Genomic DNA, 17,376 nt, shown 5'->3' on the forward strand with positions numbered 1-17,376 from the left:
GTTGATCAGTTCTTCATGTAAGTAATAGAAAGCATGATAAATTTATAACCTATGAACCTGTTACAGCATGAAGAGTAGTAACCGCAGCAGGGTATGATGTAGCCGACATGCTTGTCATCTTGATCGAGTTCCCCTTTAGGATGTATAGTTAAGGATGGTTAGGGTTCTTGAGAGAAATCCGGTTTTATGAGAGAGGAGGCACACAAAATTGTTATGTGTGTGTGATTAGGTTATGATGTTAATATTTATCTCTCTTTATATATATCCAAGGGGAAACCCTTTATTAGTTAATTATAGGTAATATGGCCCATCAACAATTACCAAACTAATATATAATAAGGTATAATTAATATTTTGATCTAATATAATATAAATTATAATGATGACCATATTAATAAATATATAATATATATTTATTCTTACAGCTTGACCCAACAATCTATTGCTTTTGTTAATCTTTTGTTTGACTGGTTAATGCTTCTCTATGTAACTGCACTTTGTTTGACTGGCTAAAGGTAAATTCTTGTCATTCTGTTGCTCTTGCTGTTATTCGCTATGTTCCTGTGATTTTTTCTAAATTGCGTTTTTGTATTTTGAATATACAGTTGTATATGTGTGTCATATTCATTTGCAATCAAATATATTCTAAATCAAATCATTTATAAAAGAGCCCAAATCAACACACCTCTGGAAAATGTCATACGAAAGATGGAATCTTTAGTGGTATAAATTGTTGAAACTAGTTGTATCGAAGCAAGTTGGTCGGTTCGGTTTTAGTGGTATAACGGGCTGGTGATGGCTGTTTAACCTTCTAAAGCTTTTAAATACGCCACTGTGTACGTGTGTTATATTCATTCACCATCTTATATATTCAAATAAAATGTAATATAAGTAGCACGTTTCTAAAGCTCAAGGTTGGCTTATGAGTCGGTTTTCAAGCTCGAGTTGCTAATTATTCATGTTTATATTATATATGATTTTTTTTTATTTTTAGTTTTTATAATACAAGATAGTATGTATTATTTAGTTATTTTTGTTGTAATTATATATATTATATTAGTTTTTCTTTAAATATAATGCTAATATATTAAATTAAGATCATATAAATAATGCTCGTTTTGGCTTTCGAGTTTGATAAGTAAAGCTCGTTGTTTATTAAGCGAACTTATTTAGGCTCGAGCTCATTTAAGCTTGGCTCGATTTGAGCATTTACTGAGTTGAAATCAAGTAGCTCGTTAGTTCTACACAAAACCTTAGCTGCTAGGTTCCAAAATTTTCATCATAGAACATAAAATCCGGAAAGTAGCAAGTTTGAGTGTTTGACTCGCTAAAGTTAATTGTTGGTCATGTTAGCTATTTGCGTATTAACCAATTAACCCATGAATTGGGTAATAATTACAGGGTGTAGCGAAAAGTGGCCTGCAGATAGGTCTATCATTTGCCAACAATCCAACATTTATAAGTTATAACACCGAGAAAAATTGAAGCGGCTCGTGAAATTGCAGCAAAAATGACAGTTCGTCTAACAAAGTCATGTTGAATATTGACGATCTCTTGCTCAACCTTCAGTAAATGAGTCTGGAAAAGAAGTAAAATCAATATGTTTTTATTTTGTTTTTTTAATTTGTGATGGAGATCATATTTGGTTGATAACATGGTTTCAACTTTCAAATATTGAATTGCATATGTGGAATTGCATCAGGTATCACAAAATTGTTCAATTAAGTACTTTTTTAGATGAAGCTAATTAGAACATGTACATAAATTCAACCCATATGGCCATATTGATTGTAATGTTTGGTTTAAAATAATACAAGTTTGAGCCGAGCTTAGGCTTATTTTGACGTTTTTATAAGAAAAATATAATAAGACAAAATAGGAAGTAGTTGAAATTGTAAATGAGCAGAAAGAGAAAAATAATAAAAAAAGAATATAGAGATATATATAGAAGATAGGATGTGAGGTGCTCTTTAAAATGAGAGGCAAATTTTAAAAAGTAGTGGTTTTTTGTTAAATTATAGGGTTAGAGATGATGGAATGGATGTGAATGCTCTTAGGTATTAAAGTTTTTAATTAGAACTTAGAATGTTTGAGTACTACGTTTTATTTCTTGTAACACACTAATAACATTATCAGACGTTAAAACTTAACTAAGACGCCTCATGTACAGTATCTCTTCAATATCTCTGCTCGTATTCGTCACGACTCCAACTGTCTACAATATCTCTGCCCGTATTTGTCACGACTCAAACTGCCGTCAAGAACTAATTGGGCGTCAATTATGATCATAATATTTGTGGTTAATTCAAAAGGGTTATTTTGATTTCGAGTACAATCTTAAGTATACTTGAAAAGGTTATATTTGAAAAGGCTAATTTTTTTTTTCATTTCTTTATGCGATTACATTAAAGGATGTCGAAGTTACTGATATTTTGTTTTAATGGTTTATCAAAAACTTTTATTTTTGTATCCGTCATCCTTTAAAGTAATTGTACAAAGAAATATTGATCGAAATAATCCATTTGGTTAACCGCATATTGTAATTGACGTATGATTAGATCTTGAATGACTTTAAATTGTGGTGACTACAAGCCAGTGTGAAAAGGAGAATTGAGTTTTAAAAGGTGTATTTGTATGAAAAATGATTTATTTGGAAATGTAAATAAAATTGTGGAAAATATCCTCACATGTTAAGTTTTAACCCATCCATTAGTGTTAGTACCTAAACATGTTACACTGGTTAACGTGTTACGGGGATTTATTCAAGTTTTTGTTTGAATCATTTTGCTATTTTATGATGATTTATTTTATTTTTTAACGTAGTTTAGTTTAATTTAATACATAAATATTAGTTTGTTATTATATTTTTTTAGCATTTGAGTTTTTTCAATTGAGATGTGTAAGTTTTTTAGATTTTTAAGAACAAACATAAACGGACACGAACATGTTGATTTTTTTAAATAAACAAACATAAACACAAATATTTGTCTAATGAAAAAGGGGATGTTAATGTAGTTGACAATGATGGGTAGTATCGGAAGTTAACCGGCGATGAAGATGATAGACAGCAATAGAGAACATGTAAAGGAGATAAATTAAATTATGGTTTAATGATAGTGTTTATCAATAAATGAGATCTTATAACTCATTTGAGGGCTATTAGGGTTTGGTAAGACCCATAACCCGTGTAAATTATTCTTTGATGATTAAGGAGTTATTTCACAAATAAATGAGATGTTATAATCCGTTTAGGAGTTATCCGGGTTTGGTGAGTCCTGTGACCCGCAAAAATTATTGTTTGATTATGAAAGAGTTTCAAAAATATATGAGATGTTATAACCCATTAAAAGACTATCTGGGTTTGGTAAGACCCATACCCGTGAATTCGGGTCAAATACATGAGAAGCCTCAATTTAGAAATCAAGCAATCTGATGGCTCTAGAGAATAGGAGGAACAACTTGAGAGCGACAGATAGGATTTCATGGTAGATAATTATATAGATAGATTAGATATATAGTACACAAACTTTTTACTTAAAAAGCTTAACACCAACACATGTTACAGTTTTAAAACCATAGACATATTTGTGACACTAGAGAGGTATAACACCTTTTTAAAAATGATACAGTCGTGATTTTCTTCTCTTTATTCACTTTAATAACAAAGAGATAAGATGGGAAAAAATTGGTTAACAAAGTACAACCCAAACTCCACTCAATAATTATTTAACAAATACATCAAAACAGACGAAGCATGACTATATTTTATATTTAAAAATTGATGTTTCTTGTTAAAATATCCTTACATTAACCAAATACAATAAACAAACAGACAGACGTGGGAACAATATACAAGATTTGTGTAGATCCCCAAGAAGATCATAGACTTATTGTTGAGTATAAATCTATAATGATATTAATCCAGTGGTCATATTGGCTAGATATACAAATGAGTAAATATTCATAGAGCAAATATGTACGACTTGATTGATCTGGGTTTCTGATTGTTTTATTTGAAAATTATTCGCTGGAAAATGAGAACTAAACCGAACCTAATTCAAAGTTTGTAAAACCGAACCGAAAACTCGATTCCATTCATTTCGGTTTCAAACCGAAACCCAAACTTTAACAAGATTAGTGCTTGTTGGTTGGAATTCCCGGTTTTATAACGAGCTAATTTGTACAAGTAAGAAAATCAATAAGTATATGTAATCCGGGCTTCTTAATATTACTGAACTGAGTTTTCTAGAACCAAAAACCGATTGTATAATCTGGTTTAAGCTGAATCGAAAATCAAATATGTAATTCAGTTCGACTTAGTAAAAAAAGTTAAAAATCGGTTTGAAATGTTGAAAAAGGTAAAATTTGGATATTGAAATTTGGTCGAGTTTCGTAAAGGGGTTTATCGTGAACAACAAAATAAAGGATTTCTCCCTGAAATTAGTAAAATAGACCCTGGTTTATCATGCAATATTATCTTTAGTCCTTTGCTAATAAATTTCGATGTCCATTTCTTAATTGAAATTCTTTCATTAACATAATCATTAAAATATATACTTATGTAATATGCAACAAACTAACAATTACCAGTCAAATTTATTATTAAAGAAATAGTTACTAGCATGGTTGTAAATATCCTGACTAGGCGCCGATAAATTCTTTATTAATCGTTAGTCGGTACCCTATCGGTTGGTTGCCGAGTAATTGCTATTTGGTCAAAGTCGATAAAAATTTTACAATTCATATATGTGTGTATGAAAAGTTACATATGAATTCCAATTCAATTAATCTCGATTAATCCTTGAAAATCCTGACTAATAGCCAGTCTCTACCGCATCGCGTGACTAGCACCTAGGCGCCTAGTGATTTCTATAACACTGGTTTAGAGTCATAGGAAATAATTTTTTACGAGCAAGTTTCTCTATATCAAAATATGTCTTTATTAGAAATTTATAACAATAAGTTAATTAAATTTGAAGACTTGGTATAAAATGTGTTAAACTAACAATACCTTATTTGTAGTGTATTTAAATGATAACGACCTTCCAAAATTTTGAATGTAGATCTTATCAATAATACGTTCTTAAATTATATTGAAAATTCAAGAAATGAAGAAAACTATAAATCTGAGTGTGTTATCTAATACGATCCCTTAAGGATCACAATAAAATTATCCTTTTAAACCCAGTATCGTTTGGCATGTCTTTTAAGCCGTCTTATGTAGTATAAGGGTATGAAAAGATTAAATTAGTAGGTGTGGACTTAGTCGTTTTCTTTTGAACCAGCGAACATGTTTAGCTTACCATAGCGTGTTCGAGCTGAACCGATGAGTTCGAGTTAAATCCATTTAAGTCCATTTAATGATACTTAAAAATATGTTTTGTCATAACGTGAATTGATAGATTATTTTATAACAAAATTTAAAAGATAAAATAAAAACTCATGTCATACTTTAATAAATTACTTTTCGAGTTCTTTTTCGGTTTAACACACCCACTCAAGAATACAATTCATTCAACACCCCTCGACTGTGATTGTTAACATTGGTCTTTTTCTTGGAAATTATGTTTTTGGAGAATAGTTTTCCTCTTACCTCCCAAATGCCCAAAATACAAATGCCAACTTAGTCAATCTTTACCAAATGGATAATTGTTTTTTTTCTTCTTGTTTTATCATTTTCCTGAAGTTGCAATGGTGGATCAAAATTAGGATTATGAGACAATCACATATTTCTCTTATATATCTTTTAGTTGTATATTCACCATCTCACCTCGTTTAAAAGTTCAGTTACATATTATTCTTAATTTCTACTTAAAAAATTTGTAAAGTTTTCCATTTATTTTATTTTTATTGTGCTCATGACAACTCTCGAAAACTCATGTTGTGTTACAACAAAGTTTCCAAGTTCTTGTCGGGTTTAACTCATCGCACAAATACGATTCATTATGACACCCCTGAACAATAAGCTTACTTGTTGTGGGGAGTCAAAGGAAGCGGCATAGCTGAGGTGGTCGGGCCTTAACACTAGCCACATAGCTGGGACGCTAAGGGGCGACAGTTAGTCGGGTAGCGGGGGCGTTTTAACAAGGAAATGATGGGGCCACACCCAAATAACTAATCACACATATTATTTATATTTAATGTCTAGTTAAACCATAACGCACGAGTTAACGAGTGAGTTAGTTGAAGCCCTATGGTGTACGTGAGAGTGACGTAACGCTTTAACTAAGTAATGTATCATATATATTAAAGTAGATAAAAGTCATTTAACGTTTGTAGACTGCTAAAATAATTGGTAGTGGTGTATGAACTATGGAAGTGAGTGGTGGTAGAGGATTGTGGTAGGCGGTGAACGGTGGGGGGTGGTGATGGACGGTTGTGGTGGTGGGTGGTGGACCGTGATGGTGGCCGACAATGGGTGGTGGTGGGTGGTGGACTATGGTGGTGGTGGTGGATGGTTGTGGCGGGTGTGGTGGTGGTGGTGGCGGTGGACGGTGGGTGGTGGTGGATGGTGGTGGCGACATACGGTGGGTGGTGGATGGTGGTGGTAGTGGACAGTGGTTGTGGCCGACGGGGGTGGTGGTGGTGATGGACAGTGGTGGTGGTGGTGGTGGCGGACGGTGGGTGGTGGTGGCGGACGGTGGATGGTGGTGGTGGTGGTGGTGGGTGGTGGTGGCGGCGGACGGTGGTGGTGGGTGGTGATGGCGGCAAACGCTGGATGGTGGATGGTGGTGGTGGTGGCGGATGGTGGGTGGTGGTGGTGTTGGACATTGGCGTGTTGGTACTTGGTATGATGTTAAGAAGTGTGAAGATGTGTGAAGATGGTGAAAAAAGCTTATCTTTTAAGACCATAAAAGCAGTTTTCAGATCTTTTTTAAAATAATAACAAATAGTCTTCAAAAGCTTATGTCTGCGCGCCCGCAGACATAGGCTTCTTGCAGACCTTATAAGCAAAAACAAACACAACCTTAATCAATCTTTAGCAAATGGATGATCTGTTTTTTATTTGTCTTTTTATCAAAGTCATTTTTCATAAAGTTGCAAGAATAGATCAACACTAGGAATATGGTTTACCCGAGTATGAGATCCACATATTGAAAAAATAACATATAATTTGTGTCAGCATTCAGCAAAGGTAAACATTAACAATAACAAGTAAGCAGATCATTCTTGTTATGATAGGGTGATAAGATAATTAGAGTATAAAATATGTGTAAGTGTGACATTCGTTAAATTCAGGTCCGATTTGTATTCGTTTTGTAATAATTTATTATGTAAACCGACCCGTTTTGTAAACCGAAACTTATGATATAATCAAAATGATGGATTTGATGTTACAATATTGTTTTACACGTGTTGAGTCTCAAAAACATCCTTTTCAGTCCTTAAAACGCGTTAAAAACACTTAAAACAAACTCCGGGGGCCAAAACTGTCATTTATCAAACTTTGAAATTATACCCGCCCAACCCATCGCGCCACGCGATGGGTTAGACCCCCATGTGGTCGCGTATCGCGATGGTGGCACCAGGCATACCTTCATATTTTGTTTTCTTGTTTGTTCTATTAACCAAAATCTAGTTTTTACCCACTTGTTTAACCCATTTAAGCTTATCCTATAAATATAAGGCCCCCTCCCACCTTAATCCCTGCTCATAACTCTTTCCATCACTTAAAATTCAAGGATCTTTAAAGTTGTTTTCATTGTTCTTTGAGGTTTGACTTTCAAAAGTCAATCTGATCAAGTTTTGCATTTTAATTAGTTTACTTAGTCTTATTTAATACTTGAAGCTTATGACACAACATATATATATATATAATATACACCCCTTGTTACCTTTGGTATCAAATCCACGAATCGATGATCTTTTTGACCAACTTCAAGGCACAACTTGTTTCTCAAAAATCGATCTTCAAGGCACAACTTGTTTCTCAAAAAACTCACTATTGAAAATGTTCGCGAAGAAGACATTCCAAAAACCGCATTCCGTACTCGATATGGACATTTCGAATTTTTGGTCATGTCCTTCGGGTTAACCAACGCACCCGCGGTGTTTATGGATCTCATGAACCGCGTTTGCAAACCGTTTCTTGATAAATTCGTTATTGTTTTTATTAATTACATCCTCATATTTTCTAAGACCAAAGCCGAACATGAACATCATTTGCATTCCATTCTCGAGCTCCTTAGAAATGAACGACTCTACGTCAAATTCTCCAAATGTGAAATTTGGCTCGAGGAAGTTCAATTTTTGGGACATATCGTAAAAGACAAAGGTATTCATGTTGATCCCGCTAAAATTGAGGCCGTTAAGGATTGGATGTAACAACTCGGCTTTTCCGTTTAATTTATTAATACCAATACCCGACCCGTTCTGGTTTCGGGTAATTTTAATCAACAACAAATCGTGTTTATCGAGCTAATATCATTTTATTATTATTGTTAATGAATAAAATTTTAAGATATAACTTTGAGATAAATACATATTTCACCCTAGACACAAGCTTTAACCATTTTTGTACCCATATTTAAACTTCAGGGACTTACTTGTAAACCTGCCCAAAGTTATTATTTTACATCTTCACCCAGGACCCGAACCCATATCCAAGACCCAAACCCGCAACTCGTTGGATGCCTTGCACCCTAATCTTCGCTCTATAGATGGAATTGATTATAACAAATCGTTTTTACGCGTATTTTGAATCTCACCGACAGTCTAATTAAGAAAACACGATCAACTATTATATGTATTAACTAAAATTGTATCGCCATCCTAACCCGTTTTTCATGGACACCATAACGGTCTTCATAATTCAATTAATCCTACGTCAACCTTCCTGGATATCTCGCGCATCAAAACCTTATGATTAATTACGTTATTCAAGCCTACAACTGACCTAATCTCTTCGCGTTTTAGCCGTCCGTCTTGTCTCTCCGTTCACCATTAATCAACCCTCGTTAAAGGTAATTGTTATGCTTCTGTGTTCCTTTGGTATCGTATAACATTAACCGTAACTTAATTTGATCTTACAAATAACAGATTAAACGACTTAGGATTTTAGGGTTTAAAAACAATTGGGGTTTCGCAAGCTTCTGTAGTTATTAATTTGTTTTCATTCTCTAACCAATTGACTTGGTAGTGCAGTTGGTTGTGTGTGTATGTTTAAGATCTGAGCCGGCTAGGGTCGCAGGTTCGATCCCTGGCCAGAACAGTTTTGTTCTTTTATTTTTTTAATTGTTTTCAATGATTTATAATTATTATTAAATATAAAACAAACATTATTTCATTAAACCAACGTTGCTAGGTTACGTTTATATCAATTAATCTCGTTAATTTATATATATACATATATATATACATATGTATGTAAGCATATATACTGATAATAGACTTTAACTTATTTAAACCCAACATCATCATTTGAGATTCTTGTCGTTGAGCGTATTTATAAACTTATATTTATTTTATATAAACTAAACGTATTAAACAGATTTTCCTTATAATATTTAAGACAAATATATATATTTTTCTACACATTATTATAACTATTTTATTTATTTATTTAGATATCATTATTATTATTAGAAGAATATCTCAAATTATATTTAATTAAATTATTTTATATAATTTGTATATTTAATCATTTATCTATTTATATTTTGTTATTTCAAGCATATCTTGTATTAGTTAAATTATTTAAGTATTTAATTATGTATTATATCATGGTAATTATCGGAGAATTTATAATTAATAAGACTATTAATAACAATGATCGTGGAGATTAATTGATCAATCATTAACCATTCTAATCTCAAACATAACTTAATCAAATTAAAAATTTGAATTCCTTAAATCATGTTATATCTCTTATAATTAATTTGATATTATATTATTTAACTATGAATCCTTAATGGTATATTCCGAAGGGTTCATCTCTATCACATCATCACTTGTTTTATTTCGTTCATCCGATTAGGTGAGTAATCACTCCCCTATTTTTACTTGTTTTCAAATGTTTTATGGACACTTGCGTACCAACTATCAAATTACTTACACTATTATTTCTCAAATGCAAACTGTGATCTTTGTGTTATGTATCAATTGAATGACTGCTTGGTATTTGTTATATGCTTATGTGTTTACTGTTTTTATGGTAGGTTGGTATTTCATCCTCATCTTCCTCCTCATCCACATAGTATGATCATACGACCGTCATAGTGACCGGAGCCCGATCGCATTGGCAATGGTTTCACCGACACTCATTACTTGCTTAACGGTTTCATTATTTATACTCACAGATAACAGTTTTTCCTATTTTTTTATTCATTTATATCATTATATATTACCATGTTTGTTTGTGTCAAAACTGGTGATCTACTCACTCAACATGTGTTGTTGACAAATATATATTTTGTACGCATTTGCAGGTTATAGATTTGGATTGCTTATCGAACTGCAGCTCACGTAGAGATGACTTTAGGATAATAAACATATACAAGAATAGTTGGTTTTGTATTTGTATTTTTCTTTATTTTTTGTTGTATTTAAATGTTGTTTGATCATAAATAAATTAATTAGATATTGCCGCTTATAATTTCATAATATTACCTTGAGAGCTATGGCAATCAGCTCACGCCCCGACATTTCCGCTGTAGGTTGGGGTGTGACATCGTAAAACTACAACGACTCCCACAGAAATTCGATCCTTCCTTGATTTGGCCGGCTATTATCGGCGATTCATTCAAAACTTTTCCAAAATCTCTTTGCCCCTCACCTCCCTCACTCATAAAGGAAAACCATTCGATTGGGGATCAAAACAATAGGAAGCCTTTCTTACTTTCAAGGACATGCTTTTCAATGCTCCCGTTCTAACCCTTCCCGATGGAAACGACGATTTTGTTGTATTTTGCGATGCTTCTCATCAAGGCCTTGGTTGTGTTCTCATGCAACGAGGTCAAGTCATTGCTTACGCATCAAGGCAACTTTAGGTCAAAGAGAAGAATTATACGACTCACGATCACGAACTTGGTGCCGTCTTTTTCGCTCTCAAAATCTGGAGACATTACCTTTACGGTACAAAATGTGTTGTGTTTACCGATCATAACGCCTTCAACATATTTTTGACCAAAAAGATCTCAACATGAGACAACGAAGATAGGCCAAATTACTTAGTGATTACGATTGGGAGATTCGCCACCATCCCGGTAAAGCGAATGTTGTCGCCGACGCCCTAAGTCGAAAGGTTAATGTTAAAACCATTCTGCTTCTAAGCGTTTTTGTTTAAACCGATCTTCAAATTCGTGTCTTCCAAGCTCAGCGTACCTACGTTGAAGAAGGTAACATGTACGACGAAATGTCATATGGTGCCGAACTTTAACTCGAAACCGAACCCGATGGTCTCCTGTACTTTCTTAATTGTTTGTGGGTTCCTGATCGCGATGACCTTCGTACTTGTATACTCGAAGAAGCTTATATTTCACGGTATTCCATTCATCTCGGTGCGGATAAGATGTATTTAGATATTCGTGCTACCTTTTGGTGGCCGGGTATGAAAAAAGACGTAGCGTTTTTTTTATATAAATGTCATACTTGCTCAAAAGTCAAGGCCGAACATCAAAGAACTTTTGGTCTACTCGAGCAACCACCGATTCCCGTTTGGAAATGGTAAGATATTGCTATGGACTTTATCACTAAACTACCCAACACCCAAAAAGGAAAAGATAGTATTTGGGTGATCATCGATCGTTTAACCTAATCTGCTCATTTCATTCCGATCCGCGAAAAGTATTCTGTCGAGCAGTTTGCTTAAATCTATGTTCGGGAAATTGAGTGCCGACACGATTTACCATTGTCTATCATCTCCGATCGCGATGCTCGTTTTACTTCTCATTTTTGGTGATCTCTTCAAGAAACCTTAGGAAAACATCTCGATCTTAGCACCGCTTATCATCCTCAAACAGACGGTTAATCCGAACGTACGATTCAAAAACTCGAGGATATGCTACGAGTGTGTGTTCTTGATTTCGGTGGGAATTGGGATTCTCACATCCCTTTAATCGAGTTTTCGTATAATAACAATTATCATTCTAGCATCGAGATGGCTCCTTTTGAAGCTCTTTACGGTCGTAAATGTCATTCTCCGATTAGTTGGAACGAAATCGGTGAAGCTCAAATCACGGGACCCGAAATGGTCCAAGAAGCCACCGACGTTATCGATTAAATCCGTAAGAACCTCCTTGTCGCTAGAAGTTATCAAAAGAGTTACGCCGACAAATGGCGAAAACCGATCGAATTTAATGTTGACGATCTTGTCCTTCTAAAAGTATCTCCTTGGAAGGGGGTAGTCCATTTTGGAAAGAAGGGTAAACTAGCTCCTCGTTTCGTTGGTCCTTTCAAAGTTCTTGAACGTGTTGGGAAGGTAGCTTATCGAATCGAACTACCGTTAGAACATGTCGGTGTTCATCCGACTTTCATGTTTCGAATCTTAAAAAGTGCTTAGTTGAGGGTAATCTCCATATACCTCTCGAAGAAGTGCATGTCGATGAGTCGATGATCTTGGTTGAACGGCCCGTTGAGATTATGGATCGCAACGAGAAGAAAACCAAGCGTAGTCGTATTCGGTTAATTAAAGTTCTATGGGAATCACGGCGTGGCGCGGAATTCACTTGGGAACGAGAAGACACAATGATTGCATCATAATCTTCATCTTAATTTCGGTACGAAATTTTCTAAAGTAGGGGATACTGTGACATTCGTCAAATTCGGGTCCGATTTGTATTCGTTTTGCAATAATTTTATGAAAACCGACCCGTTTTGTAAAACGAAACTTATGATATAATCAAAATGATGGATTTGATGTTAAAATATTGTTTTACACTTGTTGGGTCTTAAAAACATCATTTTCGGTCCTTAAAACGCGTTAAAAACACTTAAAACGAACTCCGGGGCCAAAACTGTCATTTATCAAACTTTAAGAATTATACCCGCCCAACCCATCGCGCTACGCTATGGGTTAGACCCCCATGTGGTCGCGTATCGCGATGGTGGCACTAGACAGATCTGCATATTATGTTTTCTTGTTTGTTCTATTAACCAAAATCCGGTTTTTACCCATTAAATCACTTGTTTAACGCATTTAAGCATATATTAAATACAAGGCCCTCTCCCACCTTAATCCCTGCTTATAACTCTTTCCATCACTGAAATTCAAGGATCATTAAGGTTGTTTTTCATTATTCTTTAAGGTTTGACTTTCAAAATTCAAACTGATCAAGTTTTCCATTTTAATTAGTTTACTTAGTCTTATTTAATACTTGAAGCTTATGACACAACATATATATAATATACACCCTTTGTTACCTTCGGTGGTCACTTCCCCGGTCTCGGTCGGTGGAGTGTCGGGCCTCGTAAGGCAAGGCTTCATGGAGGACTTTTGTGGTCCTTGATATATATCTAACTATCTAACCATCTAACTTTATTATGCTTACTAACCATGCTTAACTTCTGCTCATCTTGCTTATTTATTAAGTTCCATGGTTATGGGTTTGAAGAGACTAGCCTCGGTTTAACCATAAATAGCCCCAAACCGTAAACCGAACTTTGTTTACTAGTTTTGTTAAATAATTGTTTAAACATGCTTATTGTTAGATTTAAGTTTCTAAAATCATTTGTGTAAGTTCTATGGTTATGGGTTTGTAGAATCTTACCTCGGTCTTAACCCGAAACAAGATCCGAACCGAAAACCAAACTTTCGTTTAAAGACTTTATTGTTAACTTTTTGGTTGTAAAATTTAAGTATCTTAATTTATAAATTATTATACAAGTACCTTGATATCTGGACATGTGGAAACCATCTATGAACTTATTGTGAGATGGAAACCGAACCAAACCGAACTAAACCTCGCTTAAGACACACAAGTGTGTTTCTAGCTATCAAGACTTGTATAAATCTTTAAAAAATACTTTAGAAACTGATTTTAATAATTATCTTAAGTACTTGGAAATGTTAGATCTAACTTGATCTCATAACAAAGTTTGGACCGACAAACCGAACACTCGCTAAACGTACGTTGTTAGTTCTAAAACAATAGAACTACATACTTGGTTAAGTTTTATTAAGTTTTATTGAGTTATCTCATAACATTTATTATTTGGAAATTTGACTTTGGGTTTGACCAATTATCAAGACCCGAACCAACAACCCGAACAATCGTTAAAACCCGTTTTAGTATCTATATTATAAAGGGACTTGCATTCTTGCATTTTTACCCACCTTATTACTTAACATAGGTTAAGAAAATATTAAGGCTAGATACTTTAACCCGGTTTCGAGCAAACTTATATATTTAAAGGACTATTGTTATAATTTCTTAAATAGTTACATTTTAAACCTTAAACTTTAATTGTTTACATTTCTTATCTTGTATTTTAAAGTTTTCCTAAAACAACCTTTCTAATTCAAGGCTTTTCCTTTTTATTTAGGCTTTGCTCGTTAAACTCCGTCCTTCTGATTTCCCGTCTTTTACCGATCAAGTTTAATACTTGAATGTGAGTACTTTCATACCATGTTTTCCATCTTTCGTTTTGGGGTGATATTGCATACTTATTCAAACTAAATGCTTTATACTTGAGTCTTAAACCACAAAACTTTATTGTGTACTTTACTTAAATAAATGCTCAATTTGGTGTTATATGCTCATATGCTTACATGCTAATGTGTTTACCGTTTTTGGTTGGTTGATTCATAAAATCCAAATCTATTTGGTATTCTCTTATAAACGGTGTCGTTAATGTATTCTTATTAACGATCTCATATAAAATTCGAATCTATTTGGTATTCTCTTATAGACGGTGTCGTTAACGTATGCTTATTAACGATCTCATACAAAGTCCTAGGCTATTTGGTATTCTCTTATAGCAAGGTGTCGCTAATGTATTCTTATTAGCGATCTCATTTATCCAAATTATTGTTATTATTTATTGTTTCGTATACAAGTTGTGGAATTTCCTATTATATACATATTTGTTCAATACTAAGAATTACTCACCAACCTTTGTGTTGATAAACTTTATTTTATGCAGTGTTACAGGTTTGACTTATGGTTGACTCGAGACTTGGACAAAACGCTATCAAAGACCGTTAGGATATTAGCAAAAATGAACAATATATTATTTGCTCTATTTTGTTATGATTATCGTATGAATATTGTTATGTGATGTTATGATTTTGTGAAATTAAATGAGTTATTAAATATTGTCACTTTAAATAGTGTCTTGTGTATTTGGGCAATCCGTTGCACCCCGGCATGTTCCGCCGCCTTTGGTCGGGGTGTGACAGATTGGTATCAAATCCACAAGACTATAAGATAGGTGGTTAGACGTAACGACCTAGTATAGTTTTTGCTCTAAGGTCCCTATACGTGTGCTTATACATGTTTACTTTACTTGATTGTTTATTACACTCGTTTATTTATAAACTTATTTAATTCAACAAAAATCATAAATGTTGACATACACACATTTTCATAGTATGCTCAAGGTATCATTACCTTAAAACGCAAAAATAGACTTTTATTGTGTTTTATGGATTACAAGACTAACTTGGATCCCGTTGTTTAAAATCCCTTAAATATTGCATTTATATCGGGTTTGTAGACATTATAGAAAGCGAGACACTATGAAACGACCATTTGACAAAAAGATTCCAAGAATCGTAGGTGATTTACTTACCTGGGATGGTTGAATTGTAGTGGTCGTTTTTTCTAGGCCAACGAACCGTGTTATACGTGTCAATACTTTAAGTAGTCGAATGCGAGCGTTCCGATCGCCATCCTAATTTTTGGTGTTGAAAACACGAGAGTCACGGTGGTTCGTGGACAAGTGTTTTTTAACATCTCGTTGTATCTCCGTTTTATTATGTGTTATTATCGTTATTTGAGTCGAAAACATGAAAAAGACGCGGTGGTACGTGCACATGTTTAGACTCCAATATGGTGTTTTATAAATATTTTTAGTGTCGGGGTATCAAATCATGGTGATTCATGTACGATTTCCCGACTATACAAATCTCAAAATCTCAAATTTTCAAGCTACGATCTCTCAAAATCATTTACATTTTGTTTTGGATTGTTATATATATACAAAGTTTTATATTTTATTTAACACTAACATCTCCTCCTCACTAACTCTAGGAATTTACAATCAAACGTAAACTTTTTTTTATTTTTATACACACTCATATTCATTTCTTTTTACCTCAAACTTATTTCATTTCTTTATAATTTTTAGCATGCCTCCAATAAGTCGCCACTCGCGCTAGAACTCCAACCGACGCATGACTGCTTTCGTCGTCAAATAAATGGCCGCGGTGATTCCCGAACTTACAACCCAAATCCAAGCTACTCAACCTCCTCCACCCGTTTTTGCACCCGTTGAACCCAAACTCGCATCCTAATTGTTTAAGCAATTCACCAGTGCTAACCCAACTGAGTTCTTTGGAACGAACTGTGCGACTACCTTGTTGCAATGGTTTAAATCGATTGAGAGTGTGTTTTGACACAATGAGTTCCCCGATGCGAAAAAGATGAATTCCGCTTCGAGCATGTTTAGAAAAACAGCTCTTACATGGTGGGGTAGTGTCATGCACCTCCAAGGATCGGAAACGGCTATGGATCTTCCATGGTCCGATCTCAAGGCACTCATGATGAAGATATTTTGTCATAAACACGAGCTCCAAAAGCTCGAGGAGGAATTTTGGAACCTAAAGCAAGAAAGTGGTGATAATGTCGCCTACTCACTCCGTTTCCATAAGTTGAGCATCCTCTTCCCTCACTTGGTTACCCCGGTTGAACGTGAACCTGATAAATACATTGGGGGCATACCTATGCAAATCCAGGACTCAGTAATGAGTAGCAAACCCGTGAACCTTGAGGACGCCATCACTCTAGCCGGTGCGCTATCGGAACATCATGTGAAGGCGAGTACCCTAACCCTCAATAAACCAAGTGAGAAAAGCAAGACCGAGCCCGCACCTCAAGCCAAAATTGACCCACCACCTCAAGCCATCAACTACTAAAACTCTTCCCGCCACAACAACAACAACAAAAAGAAACCCAAAAGCAATCACCGAAACTTTGCTATTACCCAACACCAACCACAACAACAAACCCAAGCTCCTCCATAAACCCGAAAACCCTATACCGGTACTTTCCCACTATGCAACAATTGTCAACGCCACCACCCATCACACTTGCCTTTTCGCCATTGTATCCTTTGTAACCGTCTTGGTCATCTCAACACCACGTGCCGATCCGCACAACGAACCCAACCTTACCAACCAAGAACCACCCCCAAAATCCCCAAAACCGTTATGCACCA

This window comes from Bidens hawaiensis, unplaced genomic scaffold, assembly GCF_021521415.1.
Source record: "Bidens hawaiensis isolate Kalapana, Puna unplaced genomic scaffold, B.hawaiensis_p1.1 tig00000636_1, whole genome shotgun sequence".
NCBI lineage: Eukaryota > Viridiplantae > Streptophyta > Magnoliopsida > Asterales > Asteraceae > Bidens > Bidens hawaiensis.